The sequence below is a fragment of the Acromyrmex echinatior genome, chromosome 2, assembly GCF_024713525.1.
Source record: "Acromyrmex echinatior isolate Ae372 chromosome 2, ASM2471352v2, whole genome shotgun sequence".
Taxonomy (NCBI): domain Eukaryota; kingdom Metazoa; phylum Arthropoda; class Insecta; order Hymenoptera; family Formicidae; genus Acromyrmex; species Acromyrmex echinatior.
In genome coordinates, this window is record NC_141853.1 from 9298888 (window position 1) to 9324885 (window position 25998).

A 25998-nucleotide genomic window follows, 5' to 3' on the forward strand; every position below is an offset into this window, starting at 1 on the left:
ATAGAGAAATATACATATTTAATCTCTCCTCTGGATCCCGAAGAGCGAATATCAAATTCCAGGATGAATGTGGATTATACGTCAAATATGCTTTCTATCAAATTTTCATTGTATAAAATTCGCAGCAAGCATGTTTGCCATATAATCCGATTAACGCGAAATTTAGTTCTTCTAATGTCAAAATACTGTTAATTTTTCAGTTTATAAATCAGTTTAAATAAAGCATCTCTCTGACGAAGTCTCAGAACGACGGATGTAAGGTAAAGATAAAAAAAGTCATTTTCTTCGGTTAACTTTATGTATTTCAATTAATTTTCCTTTAAGAAAATTTTATAATCTCTCTTTCTCCCTTTTTATATCTAAGTATAGAGTATACATAAAATATGAAATTGTAAGAAGTAATGATGTTTTTCCTTAAAATTCTAATTTTAATTATTCACTTATAGATTATATAAAATACCACGTATATAGAAACTGTGTTCTTATGCATATTTATAAAAAAAAAAAACCTGTTACATTGTAACAATTTCCTTCGAAAACTTATTTACCTTTGTATGTTAATGAACTTTTATTAATAAAAAATATATTGAATTTTTGTTAAATTTATAAAACTTGCCATAATTTGCAATTATAGATTTTTTAATCGGAAAAATTCAAATGATTATTAGATTGATCGAAAATATCATACTGATATGATTAATTATTAAATTTTAATCTACACGATCATAATTGTGTAGCTCGTGTTAAAAATTAACAAAATTTACGATGTATTGTATCGTATGTATTGTTACATTATACTATATTTTGTAACAGAGACTACACAGAATCAAATAGAAACCGTACAATTAGTTCACATAATACGTGTCGTACAATCAGTTACATGGATTTAACACACGAATTGACAAACATGATACATTTTCATCAATTATGTATTAACATTACATCCACAATTATTGATTGATAAAGAGTTACTTCATTAAACGTTGCAGCTATGACGCTAAATCATTAGATATGCGTCCCTCATTAAATTAAACAAACAGAATAATTTAAATTGAATATCTTTCGTGAATTATTATAACGTATGGTTAGCCCCACATCAAATGTAAATGGAAATTGTGGTGTGAAATGGTGAAATTGAAATTTAATTGAGATATACGATTTAAGTGCAAACTTTTCTGATTAATCACGCTCTGAGATTACTATTAATAAATCAATAATATTTAAGAAAAAAAAAAGAAAATTAATTAAAAACATCTTTTAGTAATCACAATGCAAGATTTTGACGAAATCGAATTAACGCGAACGAGAATAAAAATGATTTACGAATGTCTGGATAAAGTGAATATGCGGTGACACCAATTGCGATCAGAAAATATTGCACATCACGACATCGATAAAAGAGCAACGTCATATTTATCACCGACATCTGGCGACGTCATATGGATAAAAGCTTATATGCTACACGTGGCTGAAAGTCTTTTTTAATATGATAATGATAGATTTTTAAACATCTGATCACGACAAAGAACGCATCCACATACACGTTTTCCACGTACAAATGAATTTCCTTTGCATAAAACATGAAGAGATCTAAAACGATCTGATATATCACAGATAAAAAATTTCGAGGATATCGCCTGTATGCTACGTATGAGTATGTGTTTGTGTATGTATATACGAGTTATACTTCTCGCAGATCGTGATGCATAAATCATTCCCTTTGTGCCCAAAGAATAAGTGAAAGAAACGACATTCTTATTCTATTAAATACTATGTTATTTCCAAAGAATGAAAGGATTTAAAAACACAGGTACTTTTCTCTTTTATCCAGAGCGGCGTAATTAAAAGACTTCGTCTAATTAAAGGGCAGTATTTACGGAGGTACTAAGAAGTAAGAAACTATTCGCACTTGTCGAAACAGGGTAATGCAAATTTGCGGAATACGTCTTACCACGTCTAGTAATTGACGGTGACACGATTAAGTCGCGATTAAACTAGCAAAATATCGTATTTCGCCGACACGCCACCTCGTTTGAGTCAATATTCAATAACGATGCCGTGCTTTTAACGATTATGTACGCGCGTCATGTGTGTGTGAAACTGTTTTAATGAGTTTCAACAAGCAATTTAGCGAGGCGTACACGGCGGTGAGCACACTAACGAAGGTAGGTAACTTTCTTCGCTCGATATAATGATCAAGTAAGGTGAACTTTTTCCACCGTCCGCTGCAGCTTTCGTGGTCCATCGAGCGACCACAACAATGAAAAATGGCTAAAAAGCACGAACGTGCACGAATTTTATCCGACAGAAAGAAAGGAACTTCTTGTGAAGTTGAAACATTAAACACAGCAAGGTAATCACATCAAAATTTGTAGGATTTATCAAATAAATCGTCTTTGCTAACGTCACAAATATTTGTTCTCGATCTTACGTGAAATCTGGATAAATAAAGGTCGAAAAGTGTAAATTGCGAAACAAGTACAAAAGAATATACACTGTGTCAGTTTAAATTTCTTATTTGTTTGTCTAACTTTAAAAATTAAATATACACACGTTCATAAATTTCATAAATTTGACATCTGTTTTACTCGTTTATTTCGACCTTTCTTTATTAATTTTTTCATTAATTTTCTCTGCTAATTTTTTATTTCTTTGCAACGTTTGTTTTCGCAGATGAAAATCTGACGTACAGGATAAGCAATCGGTAGAAAATTTGACGAGACGAATTATAAATTCAAACATCGCATAAGACCCCTCTCCTCCCCCTCTCTCTCTCTCTCTCCCTATTAAATTTACTTCTTTTACCTTTCGGAATGTACGAACACAATGTAAATTCCTTTAAGTTATGCAGAGCCGTCTTCCTCCAATCGTTTTCCGGCTGTTTGAAATTAAGAGTAAGAATTCTACGGAGTTCGTGCCCAATGCACTTTCAGAACTAAGATTTTAATATAGAGATAGCTAGTCGGTCGAATTAAAATGGAACTCCGACAGAAACTATACAGCAAATTATTATTTAGATTTTCGGAATTCAACCGAATATCAATATTAAGGGGACCATTGAGACGCGTTACAAATTGACATTCAAATTGTGTAAGCGCTTTCGAGGCTACATCAGTTGTAAAGTTGCAAATATTATCTATTGTTCAGGACGGACACAAATTTCATGCTTCTCTCGGGGGCGTTAAAATAATTATTCGTTTTTATCGTGCATCCGTAGACAGAAATACCTCGTTATCGAGATATCAAACGCTAAAAGTGAATAACGTCCATTCCGTGCTTAGAAACGTTTTAAAAACGCATAATGGAACAGAAATGCTAATACAGCACCGAAGAAAAATGCTACGTTATTAAACGATGTAATTATCATAACAACTCACGACAGAGAACGCAAGAGAAATAATAAATAGTTCGCTAAATATAATTTCTACGATATAAGAAATTACACGACATAATGGAATGCGACAAATTTTCACCTTGAAAGAGAAACTCTTTTGTCTTTTACTTATAACTCTTATAATTCTTATAAATATAAATATTACATTCTTACTTGTACTTATTTCATCGCTGTTTCTATGTTACGTAATAATTATGACTTCTCTTAAAATAATGCTAAAGCTTATAGATTACGAGCATCAGACTTTGTTGTTTGGAACGGACTTAATTATTCAATCAACCGAAGATAAAGTTTATAAGACGATATTCAGCTATGAAGTTATCTCATCTCTTGGCTTTTAGATGTGCAATGATCTTATATCTCATCTTAATCTATTAATGGAATTAAGAATTCAGGATAGTTTCATCGAGTTAAGTACGTCAAAGTTAGATGAGATAGCTTGGGAATAGAAAACGTAAGTTAAGCATTACTGCCAGCCGATAGGAAACTACCGCACTATATGATTTGTTTGTAATGTAAAATCAGTTGGATGTATCTATTAGCTTTTTCCATATAAAGTACCGATAATATATCTCAGGAGAATTGTTTGGAATATATTTAATTAATAAGCTTACCACTGTCTAAACAACGAGATATTAAAGCGAATCGACTAAGAATTTCGTATATTCACGCGATGTTTCGTATGTTAGATATATCGCTCGCATTTGGGCTGAACAGCAGGTATCGAATACCTCAATAGGAACTATCTAGAGGCATAGCATACCACAGCGCAAAGCGAGTAAATTTAGAGATAACCCAATGTTTTGCGTAACTGCCTGGTCGTAGTTAGTTTCTAACAAAAAGTGATGAAACCAAGTCGCGAGTTGCGAGAAAGCTTCTTCAAAAAAACCGTCAAGTCTCTTGATTTTCGGAAATCACGGATGTGACTGACAAGTCAATATTAAACTCATCAGAAGAATCTTCTGAGTCCGTTGTGAATTTGTATGATATACGATAATGAAGCATAAAAGTGACACGAAAATAAATCACATCTTCACGTGAGAGCTTCGAAGAGCTTAACACGGCGCAACATACAATACAATCGATTTATTCATAACTCCGACACTGAATATACTTCGTTCCTCTCATGCATAGGTATGTCGACGTACTACCTAATAAGTATCGAAAACGAGAACTCACACACGACTAGACCGATGCATAAGCGAGAAGAGCTCATCATATGAGGTGTCATCGATTGGAAAAAAAAATCTGCGGAATCTAGGGGCCGGGCAAACGAGCGGATCCGAGATGGTACGTGCTACATGTCGGGCTATTCACTTCGGGTTGAAGCAACGAACAGAAAGAGCAAAAGAGGAGAGAGAGAGAGAGAGAGAGAGAGAGAGAGAGAGAGAGAGGAAAAGAGAGAAGGGAAGAGAGAGATAGCGAGAGAAACGCGACCGGTGGGCGAAGGGGAAAGGGATGGTGGCTGGTCGGAAGATAGGTTGGATCGATCCTAGCCACCACCACTACGAGAGAGCGGAGCCCGTCGTCCGGGTCTGGTACTGGTGAACCGTATATATTGCCGAAGCCAATCGCTTCCTCTACGCACTGGTAAACGTGAGGAAAAATCATGTGTCCTGCGGTTCACCGCGAATTCGACGAACATGTACCTGCATAAACGCAGAGATGAACTCATTGTCCGATTATCGAGAGATAATTCCTTGCATGCTCTGAGTATATGTGTAGCGACAGGTGGGAGTGCCGACAGGCGGTTGACCACGTAAAGCCGTAATCACACTGCAGATTGCTGATTACAGTTGCCAGTCGCAAGTTTTATTTTAACCGTTCACGTTGCAGTTAGTATTAGCTGCATTATGATTGACAATGGAACCGCCAACCGGCAATCGTGACTGGTAATCGTAATTGGCAGCGTAGTGTGATTACGGCTTAAGTGAGCTCGCGTGTACATTTGTCTGTATTCGAAATTCGCTTTGCCAGTAAAGCTTACTGGGCTACTCTCTAGACTAGAGCTTGTACATGTTGCCACCTTTGTGCCATTCATTCGCTTTGTTTTCTGGCAGGTGATTTGCCCGAGCAAAACCATCGACCATTATTAGTACCATTATTAGTGTCGCAGTTGTGTTTCCGCATTCTGATGACGCAGCTTTACAACGTGACTTGATAGGTTTTGACTGGATAGTCACTAGCGCTTTCGCGCGGTTTGGTCGCTTAGTCTAGGAAACGCACCGCAAAGATAATCCCTTCAAGCATCGCGTCCGAAAGTTCACCGATTGATGTGGTTCACACCATGAAAATGATTATTGACGCCTTCGATGTAATACCGTCCAATACCTATCGATTCTCACTCCTCCTTCTGGAAATCCAGTAACAATTCAGAAGCACATCGTAGTACACATTTGCATACATGGAGATGAGACTGGTGAGAGAATTCAATGGTTTCTGCACGTTTCTTGATTTGCTATTGATCAGACCGGAAATATTCGAATTTTTTCGAACGAGCTTCGGTGCACAATTTCTTTTGAAAAAAAGAATCGTATTTCTCATCTCACCATCTCACTTGAAAAGCGTCGCAACAAATCTTCCGAAACGCATCTTTCCGCTAACGGACTGACATCCTTTTGTTTTCACGAGAGGGAATACGGTATTACTCCTGTACTTTTATCCAAGAACAAATATTTTCGTTCCTCTGATTGATTATAGACTTGTACAGTGTAGCCACTTGAACCACAAGAGAACCACCCATCGGCGTTGGCAAAAATTTCGTTTCCACTGGGAATTTGACAGGACAGACGGAACAATTAAAAATAAAGCAAACGTGTCCTGAAAAATACGTATAAACGGTACTCGAAAGCGAAGCGTAGGTTGCTATAAATAAGAAAAAAAGTGATAAAGTATCGCGTCGAAATGTATAAGAAGAACTTCATAAATAATTTTGTGCACGTACGTATCTTTTTGTTATAGATGCTCGTGATCACGCGTTCATAGCCAAATACTTTGAGATATTAAACGGCTTCTTCGTGAGAGCAAGAAGTTCCTCATGCAAGATGAATAACATCTATTCGCTCCGTGCTTTTACTTCAAAGCGGCTTCTTCAAACGGCTTCTATCTTCTCCTAATAACTACTAAAACCGCCGAAGATATCAATTTGATAATTTCCTATTCTTGTTTTCGTTTAGTAAAGAATTATTTTGATATTATTTGTATCATTAGAATTATTTATATTCATGTATATACATTTTCAATATTCTATACTGTATCTAATAAAAAAAAAAGTTGAAATGATCCAAAATGGAGCCAAAATACGATTATCCGCGATTCTAGTATTAAGAGTATTCGCTTCGTTTTTCCTAGTAGAACATCAACAATACCGAATAACAAGCAGACTCCCCATTTTCGACCCGAATTCCGCCCCAAATTGTCCAATAAAAGAAATGAAAGATAGAAAGGGAGAAGGATACGATGTCGTAACGGCGACGGAAAGTCACCTCAGAACGACCAAGTTCAAGATGATGAGAAAACTGAAAGTCGCCAAGTTCGCGCGCGATGGTTATTATGACTTTAGGCTTTTGCGCTCCTTCGGCAATTAAGACGTCGTCGTTGCGGTCGTTACGACGACCTGAAAATTTAATGAGCGCGTTACTCTCTGTCTCTCTTTCCTTCCCTAACCGCGATAATAGTAAAAAGTCGCCCTGCGTGCCAGGCGGCTGGAAGACAGGCAAGCAACAGGTTCCCTCTCCTGTGCACACACGTAAAGCGTCCCAGCGTCGATTCCCCTATTCAATTACTCGTCCGTTCTAGTTTCGTCGTTAATCCGCGGATTTTTTACGATGGAAAGATAACGAGTCTTTTGAAAATCAATAAGCACTAGGGGTGAAGAGAAAAAGGGAAAAAGCTATACGTTACATTAAGAAAGGAGATCGGGTATATCGCGCACTTTCTTCGTTCCAGAATCGTTGAACGCGCTATATTTAGATATTTTGTATAGGGTCACGGAGAGAAAATCTATTTAATAGCAGTAAGACGATATCATCTATCGAATATCGGGACGTTGTTTCATTAGTGAAAAGTAGACGCTCTCTCGAATAATGTTCGAATTTTCATCATTATGTATTTGCGCGTTTACAACTGCATATAAAAACTGATATAAAAATTCCATTAATAAAAGATAAAGGATTTTATTTAGATCAATATAAGATTTTTAGATAAAAAGGAGATAGTCATGTTATTATATGTATGTTTGTCGTATTTTATTATCTGCCTGTCTCAATCTTAATTTTTCACAAAACCTAATTCTAAGTTTCTAATATTTAAGTTGCCATTGTTGCCTTGATTTCATTTTGTTAAGAAAAGGTTAAAATCCGAGAGTGTCACCTTAATACCACCTTTTATTAAAAAAAGACGCTTTAAGTACTTCATATACAAGTTATATTGTACTTGCTTAAAAACTAACTTTTACGCGAAGGCGTATCTCGTGATTCTTTTTCGTACTTTTTTAAGATCTCTAGGGAAGATACATCCCATACAACGAAATTTTCAAGTTTACACTTGGTCTGAATAACAAGGGTCGTTTTGCAGTATTGTTTACAGCGCCTCTGATGGTTTACACAAAGAGAATATTTCACTTCTATTCCACCTTCTATTTTCCCTCGTGAAAATTTGAAGCTAAAGTGATGACAACATCAATCCAACTTTCTCACAAAACTTATAGATACGCAAATTTATTCTTTTTAAAATGCAAAAACTATACTACAATTTCTATCCAAAAAAAAAAAAAAGAAATAAAAATATATTATTTTATTTCTTCTGCAAAATTTTCTCGGAAATTTCATTAAGGTCGTTCAAAATTTTAAGGGTTTTAATTACTGTAAAACGTACCGAAAAGAGAGCAAATATATGATAGTGGCAGGAATTATATAAAATTACACAGAACAGTGTAATTTTCGTTATTCATAGAATTATTATTTAATTAAAATTTTCACGTATTCATAATTAATATTTATTTTTATCAAAGAAAATGATAAATTTTGACAAATTTTTCAACATAAAAGCACATACGTAAAAAAAGAAACCAAGGCGTAACAAAAACAATTTAAATATTGGAATTAGATTTTCCATTAAATCGATGTTAAAGCAAATACAGATGATAAAATGTACAATATACATACGCGTAGAAAAATACATATGCGATATATCACACACGTATATTTAAAGATACGTTGAACATTTTACACAGTGTATTGTATGTAAATTTGCAATAATTTCCTCTCTTTTTATAAGCAAGTTTCCCAACAAATTTACTTGCATATTATGCGACGGTATGACACGTTGCGATATTGAATGCATAATCGATTCTAGCGACCGGTAGAAAATAGACGCCAACCACACAACGAGGAAGTTAATATAAGTTTTTTTCTTCCTCCCCGCATGACGTCCTTATTAAAGAGCTACGTCCCACTTGTCAAGCATCAACCTAGTTCTCCAAGCAGCTGTGCCCGATCATGATCGCGCCGATATAAAATTCAGACTCTCGCAACGTGACTCTGCTTCTTGTATAGATGAACGTGTTTTGTGCCACTTTATACTTTTCTACGTACGCACAGAATATAGATCAAACAGACAATAAAGTTGTGGAGCATAGATTATAGAGTAGATAAAGAGTTTGACACTAAAAATGAATAATTACAATTTCAGTATTGTGAAATATATTTGTGTGTAATATCACATTTTTTTTCTTTGATAACTTTTTATCTTCTATACAAAAAAAAAACAATTTTAAAGTATCTAAAAATTTAATTAAATACAGATTTGGAAATAATATTGTTAAATCAAAATAATTATAAAGAAAAATCAAACAAGTAAAAAATTTTAGCACTCTAGTAACCAGCTTGAGCTACATAATCATTTTGATAGTCTAATAAATTATTTTCAGAATTGTATTCAGCTAAATTTTTCAACAAAATTTATTAATTTAAATAATCGTCTTTTTTTATACATTTTTATCACGATTATAATTTACATATTTATACGAGATAGAATTTTTAAATCCGTGGAAATTGAAATAAGAATACTTACAAATAAAATATGAATAAAATATTTGGATAAGTAACTTACATCTGTTACCAGATTCCGTTATAAATGAAAACGGGAAGTACCTTTATATTACATTTTCTATGTAGAATAAATTGTCCTTAAAATATTTACATGAAATAGATAATTTCATGTATATGCGCAGCTTTGCGTGCATTCAATATCCTGTAAGAACTTCACAAACAAAATTGCGATTATACATCCATGTACATGAAACTTCTCTTCCGAGATTCCTGTGCAATTTGTTACGCTTCCTAATTTCCACGAAATAACTCATTGTCAGTCATTTGAAAGAAAGAGACTCTACACTACCAATATTTTCTTCTTCGGAACAAAGCGTGATTGCAGTGTTCTTTGAGTGAAACTCGAAACAAAAAAAAAACACAAAAACGCAAATTACACCGCGCTGAATTCATCGGAGCCGATGAGAGTAATGAATATTCGCGAACATTAATGAAAATACATTTTTCAATTAAACTGCTGTCTATCGAGGTTTTATCAACGCGATAACAATTTTGTTGTCACATCATCAGTCTGAATTTCTGGTTTATATGAAGCAGATCGTAACTTATATACGTTACAAAGTGAACGTAAAATTGGAATTTCATTAGAGAATTATTAATGGTGTCTAGTTAATTTTTAAACTTCCTATCACTGTTAGCTGTAGTTAAATTAAATTACGATAAAGTTTTTTCAATGGATGTGAAAACGCTCTTAATAAAAATCAATAAATTTTATTTTAGCAATAATTTTTCTTATCTTCTCTTTCTCTTTTTAGTTTCTATCTTATATATCGTCTCCTCATCTCTATTACGAATTGAGGTAAAAGTTATATCGATATAATATCATTTCATGAAATTTCTATTGTGATATAGACAAAATTGTTTAAAAAATTTTTATAGCTAAAACGCGCAGAGCAATATTTTTAAAGCATTCTTTATTTATCAAAGCGTGGAGGTTTTATGTTCAATAACGAACCGACACAATACCTATCATGTAAAATGTCGTAGCGTATTGCAGAGGTATTCGTATTGATATAGAAGTACCGAGTGTAACTTTTAGAACAAAAGAAACATCCAACCGGTTATCGCGGCTATCGCATTCTCGAGCTTTCACAAACATCGCTTCTTCGTCTAGATCGAATAGCTGTGGGTGAACTTTGCAGAAAATTCGCTAAAGTCGATTCTTCTTGTCATAATGATATATTTTCTCAATGTTGTGTGTTCCCTTTTCCGATGTTTGTTCTATAAATTTATCGAAATATCGGACATCAACACGTCAAGACGGAGATGAAATGATATTGTGAGTATAATTGTAATATATCTAAGTACGCTTACGGTCTTGTCAACTTTACACTAAATTTCTCACTCCAAGAGAGTGAAAATACAGCCACTTTTGAAAAAGAGTGAAAATATATCATTTTTTGAGAATTATTTATCACTCCTTTTCAAAAGTGGCTGCATTTTCACTCTCTCGAAGTAAGATTTCACTTCAAGAAATTTAGAGTGTGAGCCTTCAATCCATTGAGCGTGATGTCCTAAACTTACTTTTTAGAGTCTACAAAAATTTTATTGGTCTTGGAAAACGATAGCTTAGTATGATGAAGCAGTAAGAAAAATTCATCGATATTTATAATATTATATTATACAATATTATTGATCGAAACTTGAAACTAAAATCGAGAATCGAGGAAATATGTTATCGTGCTTGCTACGTTTCATTTTCATAAATTCAAACGTTTTATTAAATCAATATTGCTTGTAAAGAATTGCTGATAAACGGCATTTGTAAATATATTTTAACAGCTCAAAGCTGGAAAAGAGATAATTTAATCTGTCTCTTGTAGATGTTAATTATATTTAATAGCTATCATTAGATATGCTCACAGAATTATTAAATATTGAAAATCAAAGAGCTCTCATGTATTTATAAAGCGTTAATAATGTGATAAAATCATATTTTTCTCTTAATTTCACATAAAATTCAAACATTTGATTTAATTCGATTTATAACGAGGATGAGAAGCCGCTGCTAATAATGGTCTCTTAATGAATTTCCTAAAAATTCGACTTCAAAACTATGATAGAACATACCATTAAAATTTTATTTCATAAAGAGACACTCCATATATACATGGCCTTCAAAATACGAGAAAGAATAAATAGCAACCTTTCTGATATTCTGTGTGCTATTGATGCTACTGTAGAGTTAATGCATACGTGACCATTTGATTATTATTCTTGGCGACTTCAATTTATTCATAATTGCGTAGTATGCGAATAAACGTTATGCAGTTGTGCTTTTAGTTTTTCGCTAAAAAAATTAACGACAAAAAAAGTTCAATACTCACAAATTTTTATTTTATTAAAAGAGAAAAATACGTCTCTATATTGAATGCATTTACAAATTGCGTTTTACAAAAATATCTTTTATATATGCAGTTTCATGATGTCATTGTACAAAATTTTATATTTTTTCACAAGAGAAATAAAATTACAAAAGCACTTTTCTCGCTCTCTTTCTCTTTCTTTCTCTCGACTCTGTAGAGAAGACATATTTCTTCAAAAATATATTTATAATCATATATTATAAAGTTATATTTTCGCAAAAAGTGTTGGAAGAGTTAATCCGGCTCTTATGATAGGCATTTTTACTTAATGCGGAGGGAACTTGCGCAAAGCAGAAGCTTAAACTCATTGGAACACTCCTACGAAAATACGGATCTGCCCAGAACAGAGAAACGGAACATCGGTTCCACTTAAATCCCACTTGATCCCGACACTAATCCTATAGCACCAGTAAATGCCTCGATAACTAACATCCACTCGCATGAACGAACAAAATAAGAGACTTCTCTCAGACCGGTTTTTTTTATCTAAATGACGTAAGGTTTTATGTCAGAATTAGTTGATTGTGTTTAACTGCGCGGCTTTACAAATAAATCTGATTTAATAGCAAGCGAAGAAGAATCGGCACGGAGAGACGTCTATTCTACAAACAAATTTTCGCAATTATCCGACCACGTGGATGCTCTCGGTCCAAGTGGGTTATCGTTTTTACCATTGTTTCAACGACCGATGACATTGGACAGCGGCGCGTCTCGATATCGATCGGAGTTTTGGAGGCAAAAGGAAATTAGCACTATATGAGTGCGCGGGAATTAGATAATGCATCCCGCTGTCGATTCGCAACTACACCGCAGCCGTTATGTGATAACTCTCTTCCCATGATTAGATTACTTAAAACTGTCGCGATTGAATCCTCATTTCGTCGACACGGACGATAAATCCGGTACGTTCGGCAGTAACTTATAATCCGATCCCGTTATGCAATAGGAAATCGATCATCGTAAATATGCGAGTAATATCCGCGAGATAGACAGAGATAGAGAGAGAGAGAGAGAGAGAGAGAGAGAGAGAGAGAGAGAAATTAAAGAACAGAAGAAGAGAGAGAAGAGAGAACAAACAATTTTCATTAATATTTCACAATAATATTATTTTGTTATCATAAAAATTGTACAAAGTGTTTAAAAATGAATAAATAATTTATACTTTGTTCATAAGATCTTCATTTACATATTTCTTAGATTAATAGCAAATAAGACGAATTGATCTTAATCTTCCCATGTAATAATATCTCTTGAAATGCTCTTTTATTTTGACGTATAAGCTGTTCACTATTTGCGTCTAAATAGATGAAATTGGACGAGTGGGCATCCATCGTATCTTCCGACGTTTGGACATACATTCAGTAATCACTACGCAATGCATTTAATTAAGGAAATCTGTGAAACGAGATGGTCTCTAATTATTACAAGTGATATAATGCCATTCAATGTTCCACTAAAACCCGATATCACATTACACGAGACATATATACAGTGAATTACATGTACACACACACACACACACAAAACACACACACGCGAGTTCATCGCTTAACTCCATCCCAAAGATAACTTTAGTATGGAATATAATCAGGCACACGATACGCAATACACACATACTGAATATTATCACGTGGAATTATGGAGAGACGAGCAAAACGAAATTATTGGAGGAACGATCGGTTAGCAAGCAATAACACTCTCTTCAACCGACAAGCTCCCAATCATTTTCCCATCAGTTTGAGTGCACTCGGGCGTCATTTACTTACGCGCAAACACTTCAGGTGAGGCCAAACTGATCGCGAGGAGAATTAGTATGTCTTAATATACTGGTGTTTAATGAAAGCTACGATTCGTTCGCTTGGGTGTGACAAATCTCGATTTTATTACAATTTAATGAGAGCTCAGATATCCGGATGACAAATGTCGTTTCTATCGCATTTTATAACGAAAACACACGATGAGATATACGTATATAATGTCCCAAATTTCTCTCTGATGCGAACCACTTTTTACTTACAAATTTTTGTCACAGGTTTTCAATCGATTTTTTCCTTAACAAAAACGTCGAGGAACAGCGTCGTCATTCATCGCAATTTCCAATTTTCAAAGATGAAATATCTTTGTAACTTTATGTGGAACGTAATCTTGAAAAATCGGATTTTCCACAATCTTCTGTCGTCTTACTTCAAACGCCTTTTTTTCCTTCTCTTCTTCTTAAGATATCGATGCAAGCTTGAGCGCGCAAAATAATGAAAAGAAAACAGGATGTCCCATCGTTTCTCCCACCAAGCCCATTTTCTCAGACCACGTTATTATAATTTAATTTATGCCAGCCATCGTTATTAAGCCAGATTTACAGCGGAATTCTCACGGGGACACAGCGTCGCGAAACCATGGTCGATGAACCTCCTACGGATACGCGTCAGATATAAGATTTATTGCGAGTCACACCACACTGAGCAATGAGATTGCACGAATTAAAATGACGCTTAAATGAATTTTAAGATATATGACATACTAATACGCTTCAAAGTCTACGTCGGATATCACTCGTCTATATTAATAGCTTCGATTTTGCTTATTATTTTGCTTCCTTCAATATTGATTGGCGAGAAAAAAAGTATACGACTAATCGTGCATCTAACGGTACAATTCAATAAAATTTTTTGCACAATATGAATGTTTATGAATTCAATTATGTTCGTTCTTGAAAATGTAATATAGAAATAGATGTGCACAATAAACATAATGTTACGCCCAAAATTGCATTCGCGTGGAAAATTGTAGCGGTGAATCTGGCGAGCTCAATTATCAATGGATGCATTCAGGAAATTAAACTGTTGCACTACGGCCGAGTATTAGGTCGTAGTACCGATGTATAGGAAATCACATAAATAACAATAGGTCATACACATACCACTGTAGGACCTGTCAAAATGTATGGAATCACGAAGTTCGATAATCATAGAATAGCTTCGCTCACGCGTTTTAATGTTGTGACAGACACAAAAAGCGCGATGTAACTGATGACTGACAGTTAATTTGAATATTCAAATAAAGCGAATCGAATATTCAAATAGAGATCAAGAGAAAAAGCTAAAGGGCAAGAGATAGAGAATGAGAAAGGGCGAGAAAGGGAGGGAGGAAGGGAGGGAGGGAGGGAGGGAGGGAGGGAGGGGAAGAGGAAGAGAAAAAGAGAGAGAGAGGAATAAAATGTGAAAGAAAGTGAAAAATTACTAGATGAGATGACTAGCGAACATAACACGAATCTTTTAGTAAGATTTAAGACACATCATATATCATCGTATATTTGCCACATCTGTTCCGATAATAATCTTACGTTTAAAAATTCTACTAAATTTTCATTCAGTAAAACTTCATACGCACTTTATTATCACTTTCATGAAAAGTTTTAGAAGTCCATAAAAAAATAATGATTAATATTTCAAAAAAATTATAAAAACTTAAAATCTTTTTTCGAGATCAATCAATTGATATTCTAATTCACGAAAAAAGCTTTTCTCCCCGAATCTTGTTTTTGTAAATTGAAATGCGATAATGGGAAAGAAAATAAAAAGCTGAAGATACGCAGATAAAAACTAAAAGCCTTGCTGGAATTAAAATGGCTTATACAATTATTGCACTCGTTCATATCTCATATATTTATATACGATACACACATGGTGAATATCAATATATTCCTCACTCTTCTTCCTATGTTTTTTCAATCGAATATAATTAAATTATTTTACTGAAAAACAACTTTATATAAATGATTTTATATAAATTTGAAAATGTAAAAGAATGAATGATTGTTTTTAATTCTATAGAAAAAAATTTAATTTTATATTTGTATGTAATATAATATATATTTAATATTTTAATAAACATTTTAATATTTCAATAACAGATATATATATATAAAAATTACAAATGTATACTAAAAATATATACAACAAAATATTATCATATAAAATTAAGCAGCACATTCTGTCATAAATTAAACAAATAAAAAAATAGAAAATAAATATCAATATATAAATATATTCATTGTTTATTCTAAATCTAAGAAAAATCATTTTAATTATAAATAATAAATGATAAATAAATTTATAACTCTTCAAATAAATTATACTAACAACGAAATGTAAAATATAATAGTAAACTAGTAATTAAATGTTTATTTTTGTATTTTATTCCTTTCAGTTAAATAAAAATTTATTCAATTCCGTTGAAAATAAAATAGTAATTAGTTTGCTCTTGATAAGAATATTTTCAACCTTTCATTCTTTTTATCAAAGAATGTTTCGAAAATTCTATATTGCTTTAAAAGATTTCATTTATAACCATCCATCCAATGTAATATGTATCGATTAACGATATTCGAGTCATATAATATTAGTATGGATAAGGAACGAACTGAACGTGAATTGAACGCCCGCTATACGTGGTTATAATAATAAATGCAATCTTCGACATTTTTCTATATTCACTTTTCGTGAATATATGATATTTCCTCTCTTATTTTTCTTTTTCTTCTTCTTCTTCGTCTCTTTATAGATTGTAATGTTGTAATTTAATTTTGTAATTTAATCATAATTTAATTTTCAATAATGCATAGACTAAACATTAAGCTTGCCCAAAATCATTTCTCTATTATTATACATTACGCAAATATTCATTACGTCGCGCAATTCGTAATATTAATGCGTTCACATATGAGAATTTAGCAGTATCGGAGAACGAGGCACGTGACGACGAATTCGGAGACATCGAAAATTCGCTGAACGCAAATTTATAATTTATTTCAGGACTAATATATGCTCGGTGATTGTAGATAATCCACGTACTAATAGAGGCACCCGAAATGGTGCAAAGTGCTATTAATGATAATCCGAATCAAGTTACGGCTGAATAAATTTTATATGGTGGTCACTTTTATCATGTTAAAATCGCAAGTTGCTTTCTACGAATAAATCGAAAGTAAATCATTATGCAATTCTCCCTTCCTCTTCGCTCTTCCTACCTTTGATATTTTATAATATTTATAAGTATCACTCTTAAATCATTTCATTAATAGCGATGTATGGCTAGCCGTGCTACTTACAAGTTTATGGTATTTACAAGTTACGTGTACGTGTATATATTTGTACGTGTATTCGGATGGATATATCAGAAAGCTATTAAATATAGTAAGCGAGCTTGCACAGGAAGTAATCTCCTGGTTTTAATCGATAATCTATCAACCGCTCACAGTTTTTATTTCCCCCTTTCGATGTCATAATTATTATTAAAATAACCGCAGAGAGTGACGTAATTTTCAGCACACATATACACCTGAAAACCGTAATCCGCGAGACCAGAAGAGATCAATGAGGGTAACCTTTACTTTGCATGTCGACGGGACGCATTTCCGCTTGGCTCTTCTCGCTCGCCTATCTTTAATGATGCTTGAACGAAAGCTTGTATACGCGTGAAAATATATAATCGCGTATTCACGAGCGGCTTGGAAAAATGCGTGAAAACGTTCGTCCTGGAAAACGGCGGCAGCAGATCCCGAGATGGACAATAAGTAAAGAGAGCTAACGATTGCGAGGGTAGAGTAAACCCGCAGAATTAATAGCTTGAAATGTGCGCGGGGATCAACAAAAAATGAGGAAATGAAACGTGCGGGTGGAGATATCCGCATTAAGTCGGATCATATATAAAGTACAGTGCTTCGATGACATTATAGCTTGAACGCTCTCATAAAGGTAGACGATACGTAATCTCATCGCGTAATCAGGCTTGAGCGGAGCGCACGAGAAGATTATATAAAATGCAACAGCGAGTCCCCGAACGAGGAGGAGGGGCAAGCAGGGAGGGATCAATGAAAAGTACGGAAATGCATCGATGAAGAACCAGGTAACAGTAACTATTACAATGCGCTACGTCACAGAGCACCCACGCGAATAGTCTTGTTTTATCCAAGACCCGCCGAGAGGAAAATGCGCCATTATCCTCTCGCCGCGTTTATGTTTGTTACGTGTTGCAGCATTCCTTTTTTCATTTATAATATACGATTTAACGTACAAAAGAGTATGGAAATATTTAATTTAGTTGAACCGCGTGAACTTAAATAAAGTCTACAATTGCCGATTAAAGCTTTCGTGATTGCATTCTCTCAAATCATTTCATTACGCAATAAAAGTTTTTAACAAATGGTCGTACACGCAAAATTGTATACACATTCTTTCTTTTACACAAAGTAAAAAATATATAAATAACATTTTACATGTGTCTATTCATGGAGATAATAATGTATGTATTGTTCTCTTGTTTCAAAAAGTTTTCCAAAAAGATGTGAAAAAATGGAAACCTATTTAAAAAAATAATTATTTATTAATCAAATATCGATCAAAAAAACAATATGATCTTCAAAAGAATGATACAAATGCTATTTGACGGACAGATTGTAAAGTTAAGTTAGTTTACTTTTAATGTTTTTTTTTAGTAATTTTTTATAGAGTAATCTTTTTCTAAATCATTCGTAGTACCTAATAATTGGAAAAATACGTTTGGAATTGGAAAATTACGTTTCTTAAGTTTGATTCAGAATCATGCATTAAGAGAAGCTGTAAAGCCGTAAAAAATTGATCAATCACAGTAAAATATAAAAAAAATAATCGACTATAACAATTTCTTACGGCTTTACCTCTTAAAGCAAGATTTTGGAGTAAGCCTTAAACAATGTTTTAACTTTTTATTTTGACTGATGAAGACTAGTTTAGTCGAAACATATCACATTATTATTTCTCTTTTGTAAATGAATAAATCACAATTAACATTATTTACATGCTTATTTTTTTGCTCTTAATTTCCTTTCTATACTATTACTTTATATATATCACTATCTATTATTATCTATTACAATTTATTATGTGCGCATATAGTATATAAATTTGATATACAATCGCACTTTCCGAATGTTCGACATTGATCGTAAATATAAGTAGTATTCAAATGAATATTTATCCCCTTGTTCAGTGAATACGACGATGATGATGCAGCCGGAAGCTGCTTACACGTATCGACCGTGCCTTTTTATGCGACACAGTAGATGACGAGTGTCGCGGGAAAGACTCGGTCGCGCCTTGAAACGAATCACAAGGACGTGAAATTAACGGTCGTATTGAAAGTCACCCGCTGACGCTGGGGCAACCATGAATCTGGGACTTCCCGGACGAACAGTAGTCGAGCTTTATCGAAAGACCCAGCCGTGCATAAAGCACAAAGCGATATTATATAAAGGACAAGTGTCGTCCACGCTCGTCGGCCGAGCGGCCTCGTGTTTCTGTTAAAATGCATTTAGCGGAGCAAAGGAACTTTTCTAGCTCGCCGGACGGTTCCTTTGTCATCGCTGCGCGAACACTTCCGCCGAGAAAGCAGAATCACAGCAAATGATTTTCTCAGCTGTGCATTTATGACACTTGTCGACGACGCGCCCAGTTATTCCGCACAGTCGACGTTACGTTTCGTTAAAGATCCATCTAGATAAGATGCAGAAAGCAAGTCGCAAGGTTAGACTCAGCGTGACGTATTTTCGATCGTTAAGGCCCATCTAAAGCTAGTTCTATATTAGTCGCAAGTCGATCGCAAGCTTGTTGCAACAGGCAATCTGAAGTGTCAATTTTTAAATCGCAACAAACTTGCGAATTATTTTGTGACTAAAGTCCATACAATAAAGTCCAACATGCGTAATTATAACGTTGTAAGTGATTGTAATCTATTGTAATTGTAAGAATTAACCAATCACAGTCAAACATGAGAAGATTATTCGACTGTGATCGATCAATTCTTCCTTCCAACTTACAACACTAAAGGGCTTCACACATAAAATGCATAACAGAGCATAAGCATAATATAACTATATACTGCTGGACCAATGAGCATCTAACATAATGTCGCCATATTGATTTACATAAGATGCCCTTTACTATGCTTAAACAAATACACCATGATGCAATATAGAATGGGTTTAATATAAAATCAACTTGATATAGAACCAGCTATATAGTATTCGCATCTCTTCTGCACGCGGCATCGAAATTATTTCGCGATCGCGAAGTATTGCGTAATCTAAATGCATTTTTTTGCAACTCGATTTTTGCGTCAAAATGTCAAGTCGACATTTGGTAAACGATTCGACTCTATGACTTTATTTCATCAATCAATATGTGATTGTCATTGATAATCTCTGAGATTTCGCTTGAATTACAGCTCTATTATATCATACTTTACACTAATTGTATCAATTTGACCTTAATTCAAATGAAAACTCACCCGCGAAACTTACACGGACAATCATAGAGAACTGCATACTCCGCAATTATTTCAATATACACAACTCTCAGTCGCTCTCACACGGATGTTTATTAAATTTTCGTTTGTTACCCTCAACAAACATCAGAAAATATTATTTACTCTTCTTACTGAGCGTGAAAAATAAATATGCCTGTTGTTTCGCTTACACAAACATCCGTTAAAATTTACGATATTTTATTTATATGTAATGGAGCTTGAATTTAAATCGACCGTGCGACCGCGAGAAGTTCAACCGGCATCGGTTACTTTCATATACTACAATGATTTTCAAGCTCGCCCACTACACGGCTCCAATAAAGTCCCAGATGAAAAACAATGAAAGAATAACAAAACCGAGTTATAAGCTCCGAGATTCAAAATGTCAACGTGCGTAAATATAATGGCGGATATATGTGTGTGTGTGCTCGCGATTCGTAATGTACCACGTTCGTTTGTACACCGACGATACGCGTCGTGATTCATTTACTATTCTTTGTACCTGCTGAAATCGCAGTAATGATTTTCCAGCTGGGGTAACTCGCGATTGCGCATTTTTATATACACCCAGCGAAAGAAAAACGGATGCGAGATGTTCGTTTCACCTTCGAGAATCTTATCGTACATCCGTTTGGTGCATATACCAATATATGCGGATAAAACGTGACAATACTTCGAATAAGATACGACTGAGCGACTATCGAAAAGTTATTGAACTGAATATAACTACTATTATCATGATAATACTGAACAGAACAAAGTAAATTAAACATTATTCTGCAAGAAAAACTCGTCAATTTTATTAGCATATACAAAGAGAATATATATTTATGAATTTATAAAAAATTCAAAATTTGATTATATATTGTATAGTTTATTAAAATAGAAGATTTTAATATGGACAGTTATAGCTATGAAAAGAATTTAACTAGAATTCTTCGAAGGCACAGTTATAAGATAGTGTATATAATTTGTATTACAGTTATAATTGCTTTTGCAAGAAATTAAAGTACAACTAATAAGACGATTAATTTCATTTAAAGATGTAATTTAATTATTTAATTAATTATTTAGATATGCTTGTACTAAATTATAATGTTAATACTTTGAAAAAAGTTGAACATGATATATTAATTTTTTAAATGTTTCTTATTAAAATATTAAGAAAAAACGATAATTATTTAGAATTTTTAACATTCTATGTCTCTGAAAGATGAATAAATTTTTCTTCATAAAATAGCAACATTAAAAATCCACTTCTAAAACATTACTCAAGAAATATCCTGTATATATATTTCTTTTGCTCATTATATATTGATAAAAACGGTTTCTTCTATAATGTGGTTTATATTATTCATTGCATAAAGTATTAACTATTTACATCTTAATTTTAGCAATCGATTATTATCCCAAATCTCAAAAGATGTCGCAAAAGTGAAATTATTATAGTAACAAAATTCATAAAAAGGTTAAGTCATAAAAGTATAATTTCGTATCTCTCAATAGCTTTTTATCTGCAAGAATTTCCAATTTGACAAATCACAAGATTCACAAACGAGAAAGTGCAACTATGTGTAAAATAAATCGACATATAGCTATGCTTGGTTGATCACATGTTTGTAGAAGACAGCCATACATCAAAGTCACCAGAATTGAGACGACAGTTTAACAACTTATTATTTTCACAGCTTGACAAATTTTCATAGCTTTAACAAACAAAAATAATTTTCTGCAAAGTTTCTACTTTAAGCGAAAAGACTCAGAATAAAAAACTTACTTTCATCTTAATTATTAATTAAGATTAATTTTCATATATTTTAACATTAGAATATTTCTATTCGTAAACAATTTCTAGATAAAAATAAAAAAAGATTGGAGAGAGAGAAAGAAGGATAAACTAAAGAACTAGCATCTTATTCTCTAGTGCATTTCTAGTGAATTTTAAACACTTATGCAAATCCACATCGCGGATTTGACTGTGCACTTTCCTGTCGAGTGCCCTTGGCGAAGAGTCTAAGCAGCAATAAGCATTTAATGCGTTTTTATCCGATTTGGAGATAAAACCACGTTATATACTTTTGATTAAGGAGAACCTTGATCGTTTCGAGTACTAAATTTTTCAAGCAAACGCGCTTGGAATTTCTACTATAGTATTACAAGATCCGTTTTACTCGGTCAGCAAATTTACGACAATAATTATTATCCTATTTTATCTCGTACACTCTCATCTCTCGTAGACACGATGCTTGAAGCAACAGCCATAAATTTTTCGTAGGGAAGGGAAAAAAAATTGCCCGCGCGAACCTAAGTCGCTATAGACAAGATTCTTCCAAACGTACATATCAGATGACTAATCTCATTAATAATTATCTTCTATTTTTCCAATTTTAAATTACAACAATATGTGTTCGCCTTTAATAAATTCTGCGATATTATTCGTGATAAAAGTTTTTAAAAGAGACATCCCATATTATGCGGGCAGCGCGAAGCAATGCTATTGTCTTTATAATGAAAATTCAGCAAGAAAAGCATGAAGGGAGAACTATGCATTTTGCGACACATGAGGCGGATGTTTTTTCGACGTAATTATTAGTTGCTAAAAAATTCAATGTCGTTACCGAGAAAGTGTTTTATTCTCGCCCAATATCGTGCAACGTTATTGCCGTTACCAATATCATTAGGCGCTAGTAGGAAAGTTTAATGCTTTAAAAGTTTCTTTAAAACGAAATAACGAACGAAGCGCGACTTGCACGCGCGCGTTGTGCTTCGCAGTTTCATTCGAATAAGAAAATGGAATTTCAAACGAGGCACTCCGAAGTACTTCGGCCTTTCAGTACTTCAGCAAAGCAAAGCAAGACTTACTGCTTTCGTAGGATAAAGCGCGGAGTACACTCCGTTATACAACATCTAGTAAGTATTGCCAGTTTTCTCTCAGCAGCGATACCTGACTTAATCCTTTTCGATGTAAACGGTTCTCATACATAAATTAATGTATAAGAATCTTTTTGCTTTCTTCATTTGACTATAGAAACGATAAATTTCGAACTCTTTCACGAGTAACATTACGAGAAATAAACCGTTCGACACAGACTTTCCTAATGAGCTATTCAAGAAAAGACTTTAAAAAGAAATTTTTTAAAAGTTATATATTGGCTGAGTGTATATAAAACAGTGATACTCAGAAAGCGTTTCATAATAAACTTCGTTTAATGAAAGACCCCATCGGAAGTGTAAGCTTCTATCTCTTCTTTCCAAGTGATCGCGTACATGACGTATATCAACAACATTTATGCAACTTTTAATGATGTTTCTAAACCTCGGATTAAATTAAGGATAGCCTGTACATTTTATTCGTTGCAACTTTCTCTCGATATATTCAACCAGGTTAATTATCTCGGGTTTCTGTGTAGGCGTCGAACTCTGGCGTTGCCCTCCATGATTACTACTTTCGAGTAACAAAGTTCATACCAATTCAGTGACCGATCTGCAATGAATGCCACAATCGATGATTAATTATGCACGCGACTACGTGAACAAGACGTAAAAGAGATGTTATTTCTTTTCGCGAAGCTACGAAAGTTAGCTGTAACTCGCTAATTACGTAAAACTTTAATCATTCCGTTACCAAAAATGTGATACGAAGTAATACTGATGAATAATGCGCAGAACTGTTTTGCAAAGTTCATTATATGTGACCGACTTGTCATTAATATATACTTGTTAAATTTACGCCAATTACGCCAATTGACTTTACATGTACTATTATTTAAAATGTAATAATATTCGTAAAATTAAAATATTTTGATATATCGCAATAAAAATTATTGCAATATATTTTTACACAGTTTAACATACTTATACTCTTTTTAATATCTATAATGTAAATATTATTATACATCTTCATAACGTTTTTAGCCCTGCTGGTTCAAATTTACTACGATCATAACGTTTAGATGAATATGACTAAAGCTCTAAAAAATAATATACAAAAAATTTTCATAGAAAAAAATCTTATATTAATAAACGAGGTTATTAAATATCAGAAAAAGTTTTCAAATAAAATATTAATAAGGAAATTAATTATAAATCGGAACGGACTAGCTGAGTTAATTGCATTCTTGCGGTATCCAATGTATTTCGATTAATAAAAAGTTCCGTGTTATAACATGTACTTGAATTTTAAAAACTTTTACGTTATATTCACTCGTTTTAAGAAAAATCTAAGGCATAATTTATCATTTCTCTCAAAATGTTGCAGTATAAAAATTGTTGCTACAAAACCAACTTTTAACAAAGCATACATATAAATCATAATTGTGGATATTCCACATCTTTCGCAAGAATGAGGAAATGTATTAATTTATTCATCCTTAAATACATAAAATATGTAAAAATATGTATGATGCAGTATGTAGTAAAAAATTTGTAAACAAAATGATATTACAGAATTCCGATTGCGAAACATCTAACAACGATCATTCAACAAATGTAAAAAGTCTACAAGTTAATATTCATCGGTGAAGGAATAGTCGGAATTAACATTGTCAACTTCAATTTATCATTCAATTTATCATAAAACGTCAGCCTTTCCCACAAGAGTCATTCGTTCCCGCCATTGTCGCCGCCCCATTCTAAGGTTAACGCAACAATTAATTTGAATGTATAATGCCATTTTGTTATCCGATTTCCCACCGCTCGCTTATCAGAACCGCCCTCGTTAGTACCACCTGCGACACAGGCCAGTCGTTAATCGGATGAGAACGAGTTAATGCTCGCGGAAACGCGCGCGGTCATTGGAAATCTAAAGGGGGTGCCCGAGAGACCTGAGCGTGGCTCGACAAAGGCGAGTTTTATGTCGGCCGCCATTTACGTGGCATACGGCAGAAAGACAACTAGACTGTAGTAGGTAGCTGGCGGTGGGAAAATCCTTCGTATGACGACTACGACGACGACGGGTTTGCGTGCCCAGCGTCGGCGTAGTGCGACTCTCTCACCGGCGAAACACCCCTGACCCACCTGTTACTATCGGCAGTCTATCTGACCACGCGAGAGAGAGCTAGATAGCTAGATAGGTAAATGGATAGATAGATAGAGAAGAAGAGAGAGAGAGAGAGAAAGAGAGACATGAGAAAGGGGTAAAAAAGCAACCTCTTCAAGCACACCCTCGTGCGTGACCACAGCGGTAAATATCTGCAACATCGCCTGAGAAAAAAATAATATCATTTATAACAACTACCTTTCTCTCTACCTTTTTTACGGCGTATCGCCGATTGTACCTACCACCCGAAATTTGCATATACACTTCTCCTTCCACCTCGTAACTCGCGGGCCATAAAGATGTCTGCGCCAGTTCGGGCACGAGACGCGACGCGGCGAACCCTCGTTTTCTACTCTACATTATATTTCGATTAAAAGTACCTCCATCGAAAATACTTGCGAAAAGACGTCGCGTTCTCCCTCTTACTTCATGAAAAATACATACGTTTCAACGATATTTTCTCATTAATCAAAAAACAAAATACATTCCTAGCGATTGTCAGATAAGTTTTGAATATTAAACAAACATCCCTCGTAGTGATTTATTTCAAAACATTCATCATTGTGTTTAATTTCGATGTGAGTACTTCAACAAGCGATATATCGGTCGATCGCCCTACGAGTCGAACATGCGTCGATCGCCAAAAATCAACTCTTCGGCAATGAATCGTTAAGAAAAACGCGTCGAAGGGTAAATCAAAGCCCCCGCGGGAGAAAGCGGGGTGGATCTGCAAGGGACCCCCCCCTTGTA

General features: G+C 34.0%; 1 protein-coding gene and 1 long non-coding RNA gene across 9 annotated transcripts in view; both read right to left on the bottom strand.

The window, feature by feature from the left end:
- Positions 1-25998, bottom strand: part of Syt7 (Synaptotagmin 7) — a 172399-nt gene that overhangs the window by 25893 nt on the left and 120508 nt on the right. The window lies entirely within an intron of this gene.
- LOC147910472 (uncharacterized) lies at positions 408-25993 on the bottom strand. The gene is made up of 2 exons (XR_015544146.1): positions 13888-25993; positions 408-13265 (listed from the first exon to the last, which is right to left on the bottom strand). It is a non-coding gene; the product is annotated as an uncharacterized LOC147910472 (long non-coding RNA).